The following is a 17508-nucleotide window of genomic DNA, read 5'->3' as shown; positions in this document are numbered from 1 at the left end:
CACATGCAAATCCTTTCCCTGCAACTGCAATGCATAGTCAACTACATGACTCTCATTTATAATTTTAAAACTGTGAGGTGGTGCAATCATTTTTAAAGGAGTTTTGAAAGTCTAGTGTACAGGACAGCAAGGTCATTGCCCTGGACAGCAGCAGACCAAGGCCACCTGCATCAACATAAGAGAACTTGTTTCAGAAACTATTTTTCTAACAGGGTGGAAATGCAGCTGTTCTAGAATTAATATAACTTTCATTGAGAAATCACTTCACACACTGACAGTGGCAAACTGTAATGCCTCCTTGAAAGGCTTGATAAAGGTTGTTCTTTGATATCTGGAATCAACAGTGGATTCTTTGTAATAGTTTGGAGCCAAATATCTGGACAACCCAGTTGAGCAAAGTGTACCCTAGCATCCTAAACTCTAACAGCCCTGAATAAAACACATTTATCTTTTGGGTTATTAAGAGGCAGTCCTCCCTCAGCTAATTCTACTTTGTGAGACTGAACTATTTCCAAGGCATTGGCAAATCCTTTATATCACCAATTCTCCTCTTCTACGTTGCAGCTAAAAGTGCTGCGCTACCCAACTGGTGAGATGCCTTGATACCATCCACATAGTTAAACTTAAATGGAGATTGTATGTAAAGTTAAATGCAAAGTGCGCAATATCGAGAAGATTCTGAAGAACCTAGGCTTCACTGACTTTGGCATATTGAAGTTGACAAGATGTTTGTACACACAGCACCCTGCTCCCAATTCTTTAAGCGGATTAAACCCAAAGCGTAAAGTTATTCAGAGGTCTGTCCCTAGGTCTAGGAATTAACAGGACCACGTGGGACTTCACAATGCAGAGAATCTGGCGGCAGGTTCCCACGCGTATCCTGGGAGGATGCACCATGCTGTCTCCCGCACCTCACCCTCTGCTCCTCCCCATCTGGAGACAGCGTTCCCCTGCTCACCATGTTGTGGTTTCTCAGCTCGCCAAAGCTCTCAGTTTATCAACTTCCTGCAGCAGTAACTTCACCGGAACACAGAAAACAAATGGCGCCAGCTCCTCTGCAAAATCGAGACTGAATGCGGTGCCCGGAAGAGCCCTGCACAACATCTGACTGGCAGGTCACCTGGAGGGCCTGATTGGCTAGTGAGGGAGGCCTGAGTGACAAGAACACCTCCCACAGGACTGAAGTGCGCTTCACAAGACAGCACAGAGACTTTGGGCCTCTCCAGCCACCTGAGTCAAAGATCTTTTCTTGATTGGCCGAGATATGCATTTCAATAGCACTTGCCCTGGCTATGGAAGCCGACACCATCATAATCTTGCACTCCACAGGAACTTTCCCTTTTACCTCCAGAATACGACCTGGCCAGTTAGCTTGTACAGTGCATATGCATTTCAATAGCACTTGCCCCGGTTATAAAAGCCGACACCATCATAATCTTGCACTCCACAGGAACTTTCCCTTTTACCTCCAGAATACGACCTGGCCAGTTAGCTTGTACAGTGCACTGTGCTGTGCTAGGTGGGTGTAGGGATTCCCTGTCCCACAGGGGAAAGATGCCCAGAACATTAACAGCTAAAGAGAGTTTTAAGGTCACAAAAGGAGATGTTAGTTCTGTGGCTTCATGCTGAGGTCAGATGAACTGAAGATATTTTTTACATGGTTTTCACAGGGATTCACACAACGGAAAAGAGAAAAGGAGGAACCAGATCTCAAACAAGATGACTGATCTTTCCCCCATCAGAAGGCTGGATGATGGCTCCATTGCTTTATGGGTTTTATTACTGGAATTTGAAGCAAACTTCAGGAAAATGAATAATAATAAAAAGAGTAGTGTTCATGGAAATGGGAATATGTAGAGAATAATGGCGCTAGAAGGAACTGCAGTATTCAAGATTCTCTACATGAACAGGATTGGTAGAATGAATCTCAACATGTATGTAAAAAGTGGGCTTAGTATAATGTTTCACAAGCTGTGTTTCAGGTTGTCTAAAAATAGCTACTTAAAAATGACAATTAAAGAATTCCGTAGATTGCTTCTCAGCCTTTTCCCAAAGATCAAGTGAAGAATCCAGTAGTTGTTCAGCCCATGAGGCTTGATGTCTCAACTGATTTTAAGTATTCACCGAAATTTCAAAGAAGTAGTCTCTAGTACTAGTAAAGGAATGAGCTTGGTAGCCAGAGCAAGTTGATAAAAAAGAGACTTTTCTACTTCAATGTACTTTATATGCAATTGCTGCTACCAGAAGGTGAGAAGGTTAAAATTAGATCATAATCTTGTTTGATTCAGATTTTCTTGCTTTTGTGATTTCAAGACAGGATTTTTCTGTGTAGGTGTGGAACTCATTCGGTAGGCCAGACTGGTCTCAAACTCAGAAAATCCCAGTGCCTCTTGTTGTACCCAGATTATGACCACCAGAGAGAGACCACCAGATAGGTCCAGACTGTAATAAGCAAGGTTTAATCAGCATAATGCAAACATGTTTGGAACTCATCTCCACCCCCATTACAGCAAGGTAGAGAGGAGTTGTATCTCCTCTGTGGGGTAAGCTTTTAAAGCCTTAACTACAAAGAGAATCTTTGATGTTGCCTTGGCAAGGGTACAAGGACTTTTGCTCCCTCCCATTCTGTAAAGTCAGCTTACTCCTTGTTCTTAGAGCAAGGCCACTGTCCTTGAGTTAGGCCATCTTTAACAGCCTGTACCAGGTGGCTGGCTGGGCTGACCTAGGTGACCTTCTGCTTGGAATCTTGCAGGTGGGAGAGGGGAATTCCACTATCTTCCTGAGAAAACATTCTGCTAGGAAATTTCTTCTCTTCCCTTTGATAATAAGGGGTGAGGGTCCCACACCTCTTGCTCCTGTGTCAAGGTGTTAAAGGTGTGCATGCCCACCAAGCAGCTAAAGGTGGGTCCTATTATTTCAAGCTATCCAGATTAGTGGAGGATTTTCCCATTCCAAAATCTTTAAGTAAAATCTCCCTCAGGTATAATTAATTCTTTGTGTATTGATTAATTCCAGAGGTAGTCAGTTTGACCACCAAAAATAGCCATTTCTACAGCCAAGACAAAAGAAATGAAAACAAAATTATTCTTGCTGGAGGCACAAAGTGCAAGGGAGTTATTTTCAAAACAGTGTTTTTCCTCAACAAAGGAAGAATGGGGATTTTCCTTAGGATGTCTGAACACACTCATGATATGTTCTCCCTTTTCTTAAGCATGCTAAATTAACAAATCCACTAGTGAACATGATTCCAATGTAAAAACAGATATTTAGGAAATCTTACCACGAAGTCTTGTAGGAACATACGTAAATTAGACAAATGATGGAAAGAACTGTCTCTGGCATGTTTATATTTTACCATAAGGTCTTAGTTGAAAATCAAGTAGATGACATTGTGAAAAGTAGATTGTCAATCTTGATGATCAATCTAAAAGATAACTGTACCAACACCGTATATCTCACAGACACAAAAGATAGAGAACACAAAACCAGAAAACTTCAAGGAAAAGTCACCTAAAAGCCCTCTATACAGTGCTCCTGGATGAACGGTTATGATGATCTCTGTTACTCTCAGAGCAAAGCTGGTTTTGCTCTGAGCAGGGTGGCAAGACAGAAGGCCACAGCTGCTTCCATGCAAGGTAAGAAGGAGTCCATTTTAACTAGACCTGGCTTGCTGTCTGTCTCGGGGTCAGGACATCACTGTAGAGAATTTCATTTTTTTCTTTTCTCTAACCTTAAAAAAATCTTTAGTTATACAGTGTTTTGCTTGCATGTGCCTCTGCACAGTACCTACAGAGGGCAGAAGAAGGGATGAGATACCTGGGACTTGAATCAGAACAAATGGTGTGCTAGCATGCAGGGTCCAGGAATGGAATCAGGGTCCTCTGTGAAAACACCCAGTGATGAGCCATCTATCTAGCCCCTCTTTTTAATTTAAAATTAATCTTTAAAATTTGTTAATCAAAAGAAAATACATCATTTTTTTATTTCCTTATTCCATCCCTGCCACAATTCCCTTCCAACTTCATCCTTGTTAAGTGTGGGTAAATATGTATGCTGAAATACATAAATATGTTATACCCAAATCTGCAAAGTCTCCAAAAAGCCAACAAGGAGATCACGTCCTATACATAAAAGCAAAGAGCCTTTATTTTATGCAAGTTTGCAAACTCGGTCTCTCTGCATGTCCTGTGTATTGGAATAACTGGAGAGCTCTGAACTGAGTTAGAGTTTGGTTTTTATAGTAGTCAAGGTGGGGATGAGGAGTTTCTAAGGTTCAGGACCCCTGATTGGTTGACATTTGCCTAGGGGTGTCCTGGTGAGTGTGTGCTGGCAGGTGATCCTATCTAAAATGGTTGGAATGTTAAGCATTTCCTTTGGATGGTCTATTTTTGGGTGGTGCTTGGGTAATCTCAGTTTATATTGATATAGATTTTTGTAAATTGATACAAATTTACAGTTGTTTTGTTAGAAAATTATATATATATACATATATTTGTTTTTAATCTCAATCAAAGTATTGTACCTATATACCTTATATAACAATTCAATGCAAATGTGTAGGCCTTTAAAGTTATTATATCAACTAATTAGAATATCATGAAATATAAATTAGTAGTCATCAATTATAATCCATCTTGTAGTTATATTAGGTATATTTTCAAGGTCAAGCTGAGATATATTTTAGATAGTCTATGACAATTGGGCATGACTTACCATGGGTATGTTTTTCTCTGTAAATATGACCAAAAAAAGGGAGTAGAAGTTTATGTTCTCTCTTTGTTAGTCAGAACTGGTGCAATCCTGGCTGTTGGTCATCATAGCTCTTGGGAGAATTACAGGACAGGAGCGTCTAGAACAGTGGCATCTACCTAGTTCTCTATTTCTGAGTTTATTTTTCCTTTGAACCCTGAATAGTTAAATACACTTTTGTGGTTTCTCACTTCAATAGGTAGCATGGTGGTGTGCACGCAGACTTGGTACTAAAGAAAGAGCTGAGAGCGCTACATCCAAATCACCAGGCAGCAGGTAGTGAAAAATACTTATATGTCCCTTGACCCAAGAATGAACAAGGAAAGGGGGCTACATTTACATAACTGAGTACTTCACAGTAAAATAATGACATCTTGAAATTTGCAGGCAAATGGATGGATCTAGAACACACTATATTGATTGAGGTAACCCAGACCCAGAAAGAAATATTGTATGTATTCACTCATAAGTAACATTTAGACATAAAGCGAAGAAACACCAGCCTAAAATTCACAATTCCAGAGAACTTAGACAACATGAGGACCCTAAAGAGGCATACATGAATCTAATATACAGGGGAAGTAGAAAAAGACAAAGTCATGACATCTGTTAGTTCTCAAACACAGTGGTGTTTGTTATACAGCTTGTTCCCACGCAATAGAAAAGAACTTTTTCTTTTTTTAATATTTATTTATTTATTATGTATACAATGTTCTGTCTGTGTGTATGCCGGCAGGCCAGAAGAGGGCACCAGACCTCATTCCAGATGGTTGTGAGCCACCATGTGGTTGCTGGGAATTGAAATCACGACCTTTGGAAGAGCAGGCAATGCTCTTAACCTCTGAGCCATCTCTCCAGCTCCTGGAAAAGAACTTTTTCAATCCTGCTATTGACATGATATTTTTATGAATTCTGATGTCATCATCACATTTCCAAACAATAATTATTTAGTTTCTACATTTCCTTATGCTAGAGGACCTGACAGACCCATATGGGATCTAATGTGTGCTATATATATATAAGACAAAGCCTATTCCTGATTATATCTTGAACCTGAAAAAACAATGGAGTCAATTCTACATCATCTGGTATTAATTATGTGGTTTCAATATCCAAAGTTACTTTTTCTGCATATTGCAAATCAATAACTTTGCTGAGAAGTCCTTTAAAATCCCTTAGTACAGAAAATAGAACGCTAAGACAAATAACTATTAAAGGGACTAAAGATAATCTAAGATAAACTATAATTATGCTCTAAACCTACATCATCCAAACCTCTCCAGAATCACAAAAGTTCTAATCAATTGATTATTCTTGCAGAAGGCCCAGTGTAGGTGTGGCATTCTTCTGGGAACAACTGTTCACAGTTGTTTAGTCCTGTGCCATTAGGCAGAAATTCACAATGACTGGAAAGGTTACCGAGAAGTTTCTTTATGTCATGGGGACTAGAAAGCAGAGAGAAGGAATACACGAAAGGCCAGGGAAATATATAACTTGCACGGCACATCTCCAGTGACCTACTTCCTCCAACTATACTCTAAAGATCACACTAACCCCAAATGGTACCACCATCTGGGAAAAACAAGTCAATAAGCATGTGAACTATGGGCTCAATTCAATTTCAAACTCTAACCATGGCAATGAACTCCTAAGCACTAAAGCTAGACTTCACAATTGCTAGCCATTCTGTGTCATCAGTTTATCTAACATCTATCCATCTGTTCACATTGTTTTCATAATCTGCTTTCTAGGAGATCGCAGTGGGGCATGGGGGGATGTTAAAGTCCGTAGTGCAAGAATTAGATACCTGATTTTGGGTTCCCAGCACCCAAATAAAATGTCAGGTTCTGGATGCCTATGCCTGTAATTCCAGGTCAGGGGAAGAAGCAGACAAGAAGATTCCTGGAATTTATTGATTAATTAGAGTAGGAGAATTTGAGCGCTCCACTTTGAGATACTGTCTCAAAAAAATTAGAAAGACAGATTGATAGGTACATAGATAGGTAGGGAGATAAAGCACTTGGAGTCCAATCTCACGGCTACATGGAACTATCTGACAAACTAAACCAAAACTAAACAATGCTGACAGAATATCTGTAGTTGAGAGGCCTGAGAAGACAGGTGAGATTTTCTTGTAAGAAGAAGGAACTCAGTTTGAGCCCAAGAATCCATGCTGAAGAGAAAACGAAAAAAGTCACAAGGACTTTTAACACTAGTAATGGGAAAGGGACATGGAGACAAATGAGTACCTGGGGCTTGTTGGTCAGCTAGCCTAGTCTACTTGGAAAGTTACAAAGCAATCAGAGACCCTATCTGAAAAGAAATAGAAAATAAAAGTTTGATCAAATCAAAGGCCTGAAACCAGAGATTCACTTCTGTCTTCCAAATATATACACACACATATATACAATCACATACTTATATTTCCACAAGTATATACACACAGAATGCCCAAACATACACACACAGTTGTACAATAGCACATACAAATTCATACAATAGTACATACAATTCATTGCTAGCTCTGACTGTGTCTTTCTATGGTTATTTATGCTGGTTTATATTTGTAACACACATGCTCAGCTTTGAGTAGGTCTGATGTAAAAAAGATATCAGCTTCATGACAGGTTTTGAATATTTTGCAAAGCAAATCTCATGTACAAGGAACATCTGTGGTGGGGTGATTATTCTGTTGTATACTCTGAAGAATTGTCACTCAATTTGCCTAAATAAAGCAATGACTGGCCAGCAGATAGGCATGAGACAGAGGGAGCATGTCTAGATTGTGTCATGCTAATAAATGTTTTACTATGTGGAGAATATGTGTTAAATTAAAAATGTGACAGGTAGTTAGTAATAAGCCTGATATATTGGTCAAGAATTTTCAATTATTAAAACCCTTAATGTAGTTACTTTCAACTGGTATGTAGGAAAGAAAAGACTGTGAAGGCGTAAGTCACAAACAATGCCACACCAATTCGGGGTTATGATTATTAGGGTGGTATTTATTTAAAGGGGAAAAAACTTACAGATCACTGTCCCAGGCAACATCCCTCTACGCAACCAGGAAAGGAGTCTAGTCACAGGCAGAGCAGGAAGTGAAGAGAGAGAGGAGAGGGAAGTGGCCGCTTTTTTAAAGGGAGAGAAACCACGCCCCAGTGGGCTGGTACCTCAGCGGTGATAGGCTGGAGGAGTGGGAGGACCTCCCGCAACAAGACTGTTTAAAAATGGCATTCGGGAAGAGCAGAGGCGTTCTGTAGGGCTGGGTTGAAAGCCTCTGTCTAATAGCATCCGCCTGACCCCCAGTTGGGGGGCACCTAGCCAGGGGCTGTCCTCCCTTACTCTAGCCTTGCATGTACTTGGTATTAACCTAGACGCGGAGAGCGGGTCTCGCTCGGGGGTCAGAGAAGGAGGAGAGTGACCAGTCCTGGGCCCTTCCTGCATACCTGGTGGCGACCTGAACTCCAGCCCTGGGGAGTGGGCAGGACCTCTAGCCACGCCTCGCTCCCTGCTTTTCCTCTCCTTCAGCGTTGTCTACTAGCTACTTTTCCTGCTCTCTGTCCCAGGAGACGAACGTTTGAGCCTGAGATGGCAGCCACCCTGCTCATGGCTGGGTCCCAGATCAGACTTAATGCCAATGCCTTCTCGACATTTCTAACCATGTCTCTAATTTCAAGAAGAAAGGCTGGGACTAAACTCCTAGATGCTAAGTAGTGAGGAAGCATTGTGTGATTTCAGGCCCCTGTGACATTTGAAGATATGGCCATGTACTTCACTCAGGAAGAATGGAGACCTCTGGATCCTACACAAAGAGACCTTTACAGGGACGTGATGCAGGAGAATTAAGGAAATGTTGTCTCACTGGACTGTCAGATCAGGAACGAGAACGAAACAACCCGAAAGAAGAGCTTAGTGAAGATGTGGAGTTTGTGACCATGTCCGAAGAGCCTATTGGAGATGCTGAGAAGAACCTGGAAAGCGAAGAAGTCTTTGAAAGTGGGGACAGGTCCGAAAGACAGTGGGGAGAGCTGACCGCAGAGGAGTGGGTCAGCTACCCTCTCCAGCAGGTCACTGACCTGCTGGGCCACAAAGAAGTTCACACAGGCATCCGCTATCACATATGTTCTCTGATGGAGGAAGGTCATTGGTTAAATAAAAAGAAACTGCTTGGCTCTCATTGGTTAGAAGATAGGTGAGAGGAGTAAACATAACAGAACGCAGGGAGTAAGAGGAAGTGAGCTCAGACTCCACAGCTCTCCTCTCAAGAGCAGACGCCTCAGAGAGACGCCATGCTCCCAGCTCCCGGGAAGATGGATGTGATGAAGCTCAGACCCAGGATGGACGTAGGCTAGAATCTTCCCGGTAAGCGCACCTAGCTGTGCTACATAGAATATTAGAAATGGGCTAGTCCAGGTGCGAGAGTTAGCCTAGAAGAGGCTAGATAGAAATGGGCCAAGCAGTGATTAAAAGAATACAGTGTCCGTGTAATTATTTCGGGGCATAAGCTAACCAATCAGGCTGCCGGGGTGCTGGGAACGCAGCCCCGCTGCTCTTTTTACTACAGTTCTCAGTGTGGGGAGGCCTTCAGTCAGATTTCAGACCTCAATCGACACCAAAAGCGCACACGGGACACAGACCCTACAAGTGTTACAAATGCGGCAAGGGCTTCAGCCGCAGCTCCCACCTTATCCAGCATCAGAGAACACACACGGGCGAGCCACCCTATGACGGCAACGAGTGGGGGAAGAGCTTTGGAAGGAGCTCTCACCTCATTCAGCACCAGACAATCCACACCGGGGAAAAGCCGTACCACTGCAACGAGTGCGGGGAGAACTTCAGCCGCATCTCGCACTTGGTCCAGCACCAGCAGAGGCACAGGGGAGAGAAGCCCTACGAGTGCATGGCCTGTGGGAAAAGCTTCAGCCACAGCTCCCATCTGATCACACACCAGAAAATTCACACCGGGGAGAAGCCCTATGAGTGTAACGAGTGCTGGCGAAGCTTCGGGGAGAGGTCAGATCTGATTAAGCACCAGAGGACTCACGCGGGAGAAAAGCCCTACGAGTGTGTGCAGTGTGGAAAGGGGTTTACACAAAGCTCCAACCTCATCACCCATCAAAGAATTCACAGGGGAGTGAAGCCTTACGAATGTACCAAGTGTGACAAGAGTTTCAGCCGGAGCTCAGCTCTTATTAAACACAACAGAGTCCATACCGACTAAGTCCTATATTCCTGAGTAAGAAATGACTCGTGGAGGTAGTTATATTTGATTTGATATCAGTGAGCTTCCTTTAGATTGACTTTCCTTATTGTTGGCCACGTTTTCAAACATGGTAGAATACGACCCCTTTGAAATTCCGACCCACAGCGTTGGGGAAGTTTTCCCCTTCTCCAAAATAGTTAGTTTTCTTCACTGGTTTTATTACAAGAATCGCTTCATCAGAAGCAGCCCCCGTTCCTAGTAACTTGAAAGCTGAAGACCATAGGACAAGATGCTGGTGGATGCTTAGTCCTGGAAATGGAGTAGGTTTTTCAAAAGTTGTTTTTTCCTCTCGTATCTTTGGCCCCAAAAGACTGTAGTGGGAATGTAGAACTGGACTAGGGTGGCCGCAGCTGCTCTGGAAGAAGGCATGCGGACTTGTCCTGGGTAGCCACTGTTCACACACCGCAGTGGCCGGGCTCATGCACTTCCCTTCCAAAGGGCTTTTTCCTTGAGTAGCTCATATTGGTACCTTGCCTTCTTGTGCACAGGATTCTGCACGCTGAAAGCAGTGACTGAATCACTTCCCTTGTTTCTCACTTGTATATAGCTTGCACGCTTTTGAAAGCTACCCGAAGACACAGTGTGAAAGGAGAAGGGTACAAGGTTGAGGACCAAGGGCCCTTGGATGGTGGTGACCTTAGCAAGAGATACCCATTGATGCTGTCATTAATCAGGTTTATGAATTGTCTTCAGAAATCACTTTAGAGATCGCAGTGTGGAAACTGCCTTTACGAAAGGACAGGACCGCAGGTGATGATGGAAGGAGTAGAAGTGGGTTGACTCCTTCAGGGAAGGGAGCACCGAGCCCTTCCCAGGGAGCGACAGTCCTTTCTGTGTCCTTTGCCATCTACCTTTAACAGTTAGGTCACTCGCCCTTGTACTGCTAACTCTAGGGTTTGATAGGGCCACGCCCCAGTCTTTATCATAGCTCGCTTAAAGGAATGTGTATGTATAGTGAAGTGTGTATTCTAATAGCAGAGACCGAATTCCTAAGAATCAGCATGTTCTTACGTGATGTAGACCATAAGATAGAACTGTAGGCATACTCCATGTGAGAGAATTCCTTTACTTTTCTTGTGTTATGGGAAAGAATTTGAACACTGGTGCGCAGGCGTGCACTCTCCTGTAAGGCTTGGTTTTGTACAGAACTAAACTCTTGCTCGTATGTGTCCATCAGTTGTGAGACAATGACTGGACAGTTAGGTCCTTTGCCCTTTCTCAGACTGAGTTATCTTCTCCTGTGATGAAACCTCTTTGGCCTCATCAGAAGAAATGAATAAGCCTAAAGAGGAGTGTGTTTCCCGCCTCCAGGTACAAAGAGTTACAGTGAGAGTTGCCCAGTGTCGCCCAGTACCTCAGTTCTCTTTATCTCAGCCCAGGCAGGAATTATGAGTAGCCCGGATATTGGTGCTTACTCCGTCCCCTGGGGATGGAAGGGGATGGGGCCCAGTGCATTTTATGGTGCTTAGTGCAGACTTGCAAATGTTAACATGTTTTTTTTTTTTCAAGAAACCTTTTTTTTTGCAGGGGTGGGGATTGGGGGTGGCACATGCCTTTAATCCCAGCACTTGGAAGGCAGAGGCTGGCAGATCTCTGTGAGTTCAAGGCCAGCCTGGTTTACAGGATAGAGTTCCAGGACAGCCAGGGCTACACAGAGAGTCCTTGTCTTGGAAAAAACAAAAAAATTTTTTGTTGAAGTTCTTTGGGATTTGGCATTTAGTGCTTTCACTACAGAGTCATTGTGAGTGAAGCTGGGTGACACCTACCGTGTCATTCACTAGTGACAGCCTCAAAAGCAACCAAATGAAAAGCACTCCGATTGGCCCCTCCCATTTGAGCATGAACTTGGGGCAGGCACGTGGTTTCTATTCTGTACGACATCTAGCCTGCTGTGGGTATTCACATTTTAACCGTTAGGTGACTTATGTATTCTTGGTAACTAAACTCAGATATGGCATCTGTATGTAGCCAATGACTTGGTTGAGTCATTGTAAGTGTCTGCTTGGGAGTAGCTTTTAGAAGACAGCACCTCTGATCCAACTTCATTTTACCCCTTTCTCTACCCGGTCCCCATCCCCCCAGCCCTGCAACACCACCTCCAGCCTAAAGGTTTTGCTAGTGTGCCATTTGCTGCTTTTGCCTTGTAGATGAAAGGCTCAGGGAGGGTCTCTGATTGCCTTCCCATCTCCCCATACCTGTCTGCACCAGCTGAGTGCCCTCCCTCCTGCAGTCATCCGCTGCCCACTCCCAGTGCTGAGCTCTGTGGAAGTCATGCCTTTGTCACACTTCACCAATGCTGTTTGCATGACTGCTGTTTGCAGGCCCCTGGCTGCTCCTGCACATACCCAGACACTCTGTGCCTGTGTTCTGTGGTTGTGGAGAGCGGATCCCGTTGGTATTGGTCAGTTATCCTAGTGTCTTGTCTATGGCTGTATTATCCTAACAATATTCTATAATTAAAGGTATAATTTTTAAAGTAAAAAAAATAAAAATGGCATTCCAATGTGTGGCCAAAAATTTCAGATAAAATCTGAAATACCTTGGAAAAGGAATCTAAACACAAAACTACATAGACAAATGCAGCTTCTCGGTAACTGCCTTTATTTGGTGGGCTATGCTGGAGATCTGTGATCAGAGGCTCGCCTCCTATTACAGATGGCTTTCTAAATCAGCATTTGCAGAAAATAGGCAGTTCTTTAAAGAGACATCAAGTTTACTCATATGGTGTCTTCTTTCTCTTTCTGACCTGAGAGTCTAGGTTATGAACCTGCTGGCCACACCCCTGTATTTCTGCAAATCAAAGAATGTGTGGATCCCTGACTTGATTCTCCAGGACAGACATGCTCAGGAGTTAAGGTCATGTGTTTGTGGCTGAAGCCCACCTTTAGTCTTTTATTCAACATGACTGCATCTTGAATAGTTTCTAGATAGCATTATTGGGAATTACCTTCAACACCTTCACAGAAATGTCCTTTCTTAGTCACTGCACTGATCTTCTTTGCTACTGTGCACTCTATCATACAGAAATTTACCATACAGTTCTGTGTTCAAAGATATGATTGCTGACTTCTACTGCAGAATGGTATTTTCCCCATTTTTAATTCTGTGTCCAATTTCTTGATAGTTCAGAATTTTGAGTTATTTAAATGCATGATGATTGATTATGGTCTATAAACAAAAGTCAGGATAAGAGAAAATTTTAAACTTTGAATATAAAAGTGATGTGTTTACTGTCATTAATAGGTGCCACCAATAAATGATAACAACATGATTGCTCTTTCTGGCCAGCCAAGAATGATCTACAACCTCGTAGAATGAACTTAAGCATGGGTACACCTGAATAGTAAGTATTTATGTTCCAATTATGGCCAATTGCTTTGGTTAAATAGCCAACTATCTTTTATTTATATTTATTTATTTGTTTGTTTGTTTGTTTGTTTTTCGAGACAGTGTTTCTCTTTGGCTTTGAAGCCTGTCCTGGAACTAGCTCTGTAGACCAAGCTGGTCTCGAACTCACAGAGATCCGCCTGCCTCTGCCTCCCGAGTGCTGGGATTAAAGGCATGCACCACCATCGTCCGGCCGCCAACTATCTTTTAAAGACTTACATTTTCAGCTTGTTTCCTGATTATTTGTTTTGTTTTGTACTTTTCCCTCAGTTGAGGAATATTTGGGCTCAGAAATTCTTTAAGAAGAAAGACTGCCAGGCGATGGTGGCGCACGCCTTTCATCCCAGCACTCGGGAGGCAGAGGTGAGTTCGAGACCAGCCTGGTCTACAAGAGCTAGTTCCAGGACAGGCTCCAACACCACAGGGAAACCCTGTCTCAAAAAAAACCAAAAAAAAGAACAAAGACTAAATTAGTTTCCAATACTATCAGTCCTTTATTTCTTTTGGGCAAAGGATGAGTTAAGATGAACTTCGATCAGCCTTTTATACCTTACTGTTATAAATGACATGTTCATGAGGCTGAAAAGAAGGCTCAGCTCTTAGAACATTGGTGACTCATCCAGAGAATCTTTGATACCCAGCACCCATAAGACAGCTCACAACTGTCTGTTCCTCCAGTCACAGGAGAGTAGACACTGTCTTCTGGTCATCACTAGTACCTGAGATACACTTGCTACACTCACTGGTCAAACTCCTACATCTAAGTTGAATTTCATTCCTTTTTAAGGTAACAGGCACATAAAGAAAACCTATTTAAAATATAGAATCAAATACACATCTGTCTTTTCAGTATTTGCCCATTTTGTACCCTAAGAGGCCAGAAGAATGCACCCGATCTCCAGGACCTCCAATTACAGGGAGTTCTATCCAATCAGATATGGTGCTATGAGTCAAACCTGGGTACCCAAGAGGAGCAGTACTCCTGAGACAACTCTCCAGGTCCCACATGTGTCATTATAATTCTTAAGGTAGAGGAGTCACATTGTTCCTTCTGTCTCTTATCACTTGAAGGATAAAGTCCACTATAGATGGTTGTCAAAGATTCAATGGAAGGAATGTGAATGGAATTTGTATATTGCTTCTTATTTTCATTGTTAAGAGACTTCTCTTTATGTGAGGGAATATTTAAAATGTTGGTTGAAATCAGTCTGACTCCAGGCAGATTTTATTAGGAAAACTTCCATAATTTGGGAGTCTTTGTCTTTTGTGATGTTTTTGAGATAGGATATGTCCACATAGCCATTGATGCCAGGTATGCATTATGTGGAACAAGCTGGCATCAAACTCACTGAGATTGGACCCACCCACATTCCTGTGTTCTGTGATTAGAGCCATGCACCTCTATGTTGAGCTGAAATGTTTGTAAAGGACTTATTGAGTAAAAAAAAAACACATAATGAAAGACTTAAAAGGGAACATCATTGTTTTGATAAATAACAATATTTCTTCAAATTGTATTATTTAAATGGCCAAATAATTTCATATGTTCAAAATAATGAGTCATTGTTATTGCATTGTCAATTCCATCCATTTAAAAATGTTTGAAGTGTGCTTTTGTGACTACACCTGCGACATGATGTGCATGTAGCACAGATAGGAAAACTAACAGGGGTCTATGATCTACGTCCACGTTGTGAGTTTTAGTCCTTAAACCTTGGGAGTCATTTGACTGCAAATACACTGAAAGAAACTTCTTTTGGTTTAAAAATTATTTGTGAATGAGATGATGTAGGAGTGTGTATAAGTAACTGATGAAGTCAACAAATATGAAAAAATTCGTAAGAGTATTAGGGTAAACAAGATATAGAAGCCAGGTTATCAGACTTAGAGGCAATGAACTTTAATAAATGATGCAATTTTCTGGCATGTAATTTTGGTTTTGAGAAAGTATAAATACATGTCTTGTTCTCAGAATGAAGAAATTAAAAAAATCTGTGCTGGTAAGAATATTTTCACATGCATAGCAGATTGACTATTCAAATTGTCCCATGGTCCTCTCTTGTTGTATGAAATTGCATTTACAATTTGAAAAGAAAATAAGACTCTACTGTTGTAATATTTCTTCTAATTGAATTTGAGCACCAATGAGATGACTCAGTGGGAAAGGACTCTTATGGGCAAGACTAGAATCCCAACCTCGATTACATGTTGAATTTTTCAGGAAAATGGATGGAGCGAGAAAACATCATTTTGAGAGAGCTAACCCAGACACAGAAGACAATTATCACATGTAGTCAGTCATTAAGTGGATTTTAGTCATAAAGCAAAGAAACCCAGCCTACAAATCACAGCACCAGAGAACTTAGACAACATGAGGACACTAAAGAGACATACAAAGTTCTAATATACATGTGAATTAGAAAAAGACAAGATCTCCCGAGTAAATTGGGAGGATGGGACCTTGTGAGAGTACTGAAGGGAAGGGAAGAGGCAGGAGGGGAGCAGCAAAAAAATGTAGAGCTCAATAAAGATCAAAAAAATTTACAAGAAAAGAACATTAAGTTATGGTGTCAGATAAACAGATGATTGCTGATTAGACTACGTTATTACATCTATAAAACATGAATGAAAATACTTCTTTAAATACACATAAGGTATTTAACATTTCTTATTATTTATTTTATCAGTCATTTTAATGTGAATACTGTCAAATTCTGTTGAAAAACCACATACATTTGGAGTTCATCATCGACCCTTGGACTTGTATACAGGGGGCAGACATATGAGCATCATGAATTCAAAATAATCCCTGAATTTTTCCTGACATCCAAGCTAGGATTAATAACAAACAAAAGCTGAAGGGAATTTCTGAAAAGATAAAAATCTAAACCAGAAACAACCCAAAACATTTACTCAAAAAGTATGTTCCCACATGGCCTGACACTTCAATAACCAATGGGAAACAAGTATGATGGGTTTACCATTCTATACATTATAGCAGAAAAATACCCATCACTTGGTAAAGGCACAAAAAAAGATGAACAAAATCCATAGAAGTAATATAAAGACTACAAAATAGAATTCACTAAATGGATTTGCCACACATATAGCTCACTTTAGTACATACTTCAAATATTTCAATGTAGAAACCATAATGCAATGATCTCCACCAGTCTTGATTAAACATGGTATGTAATTTACTTCCCTCAAGGTTATGATAAAAATTTTTACTTAAAGCTAGAGAAAACTGTGATTTCTAAAGAAATTAACCAATTGTTGTCATGAATTGAACTTTCTTTTTTCTAAGAGTGTGTTCCTATTTCCAGACTTCAAAAAGATATAAATAGACTAAAAATATATGAGGCACTAGAGTCATGCCTAGGTGAGAACTAATGTCAGATGTTTGACAGCTTCCTGTAATTTCTTCTGCAATAATATCCAAGGTATTATCTTTATGTGGATACAGAATGCACATTCAAATACACACAAATACACACACATACATCACATAACTACAATGAACAAAACTTTTAAGACAGTTTTTCACTCATGAAAACATTTCTCCTGTAAACATTCATTCATTTCTGTAAAAGAGGAGCTGAGAGTCATCGTACAGCTTACTTACACAATGAATTGGTTCATGTAAAGAAAAAGCAAACTTAGACTTGAAGTAAAAGAAATTAATTCTTCTAAGAAAGCTTTCCAGGCCGGGCAGTGGTGGTGCACAACATTAATCCCAGCACTTGGGAGGCAGAGGCTTTTCTAGGACAGGCCCCAAAGCTACAGAGAAACCCAGTCTCAAAAAACAGAAGAAAAAAAAACAAAAACAAAAAAAGAAGAAAGTTTCCCAGTAGAAATATCTGGTTCTGATCTCCTCTACTCTCAAGGGAATATTTCATAATATATGTCCAATTACTCTGTCATCTTCTGAACTAAGTTCCCAAACAGAGGTATCAATTGTATCTTGGCTCAACTCCAGGAGTTTCTGAAACATTCCAGTAAAAGAGGTATTCACATAAATCTTGAATCAGATTTATTTGAGAAGGAAGAAAACATGAGTATGAATACCTCTGCAAAGTGTGGAAAGGGACAGCTGCATGCTTAATGAG

The 17508-nt window shown here is 41.2% G+C and overlaps 2 pseudogenes; one reads left to right on the top strand and one right to left on the bottom strand.

Annotated features, from left to right (window-relative positions):
• The window catches only part of LOC121434593, a 78749-nt pseudogene extending 77691 nt beyond the window's left edge, over positions 1–1058 (bottom strand).
• Positions 1059–8337: 7279 nt separating this feature from the next.
• LOC121434592 overlaps positions 8338–17508 on the top strand; it is a 56885-nt pseudogene continuing 47714 nt past the window's right edge.

The sequence above is a fragment of the Microtus oregoni genome, unplaced genomic scaffold (assembly GCF_018167655.1).
Source record: "Microtus oregoni isolate MIOR12 unplaced genomic scaffold, Mior012 000044F_000, whole genome shotgun sequence".
Taxonomy (NCBI): domain Eukaryota; kingdom Metazoa; phylum Chordata; class Mammalia; order Rodentia; family Cricetidae; genus Microtus; species Microtus oregoni.
This window is presented reverse-complemented; position numbering and strand designations above follow the sequence as displayed.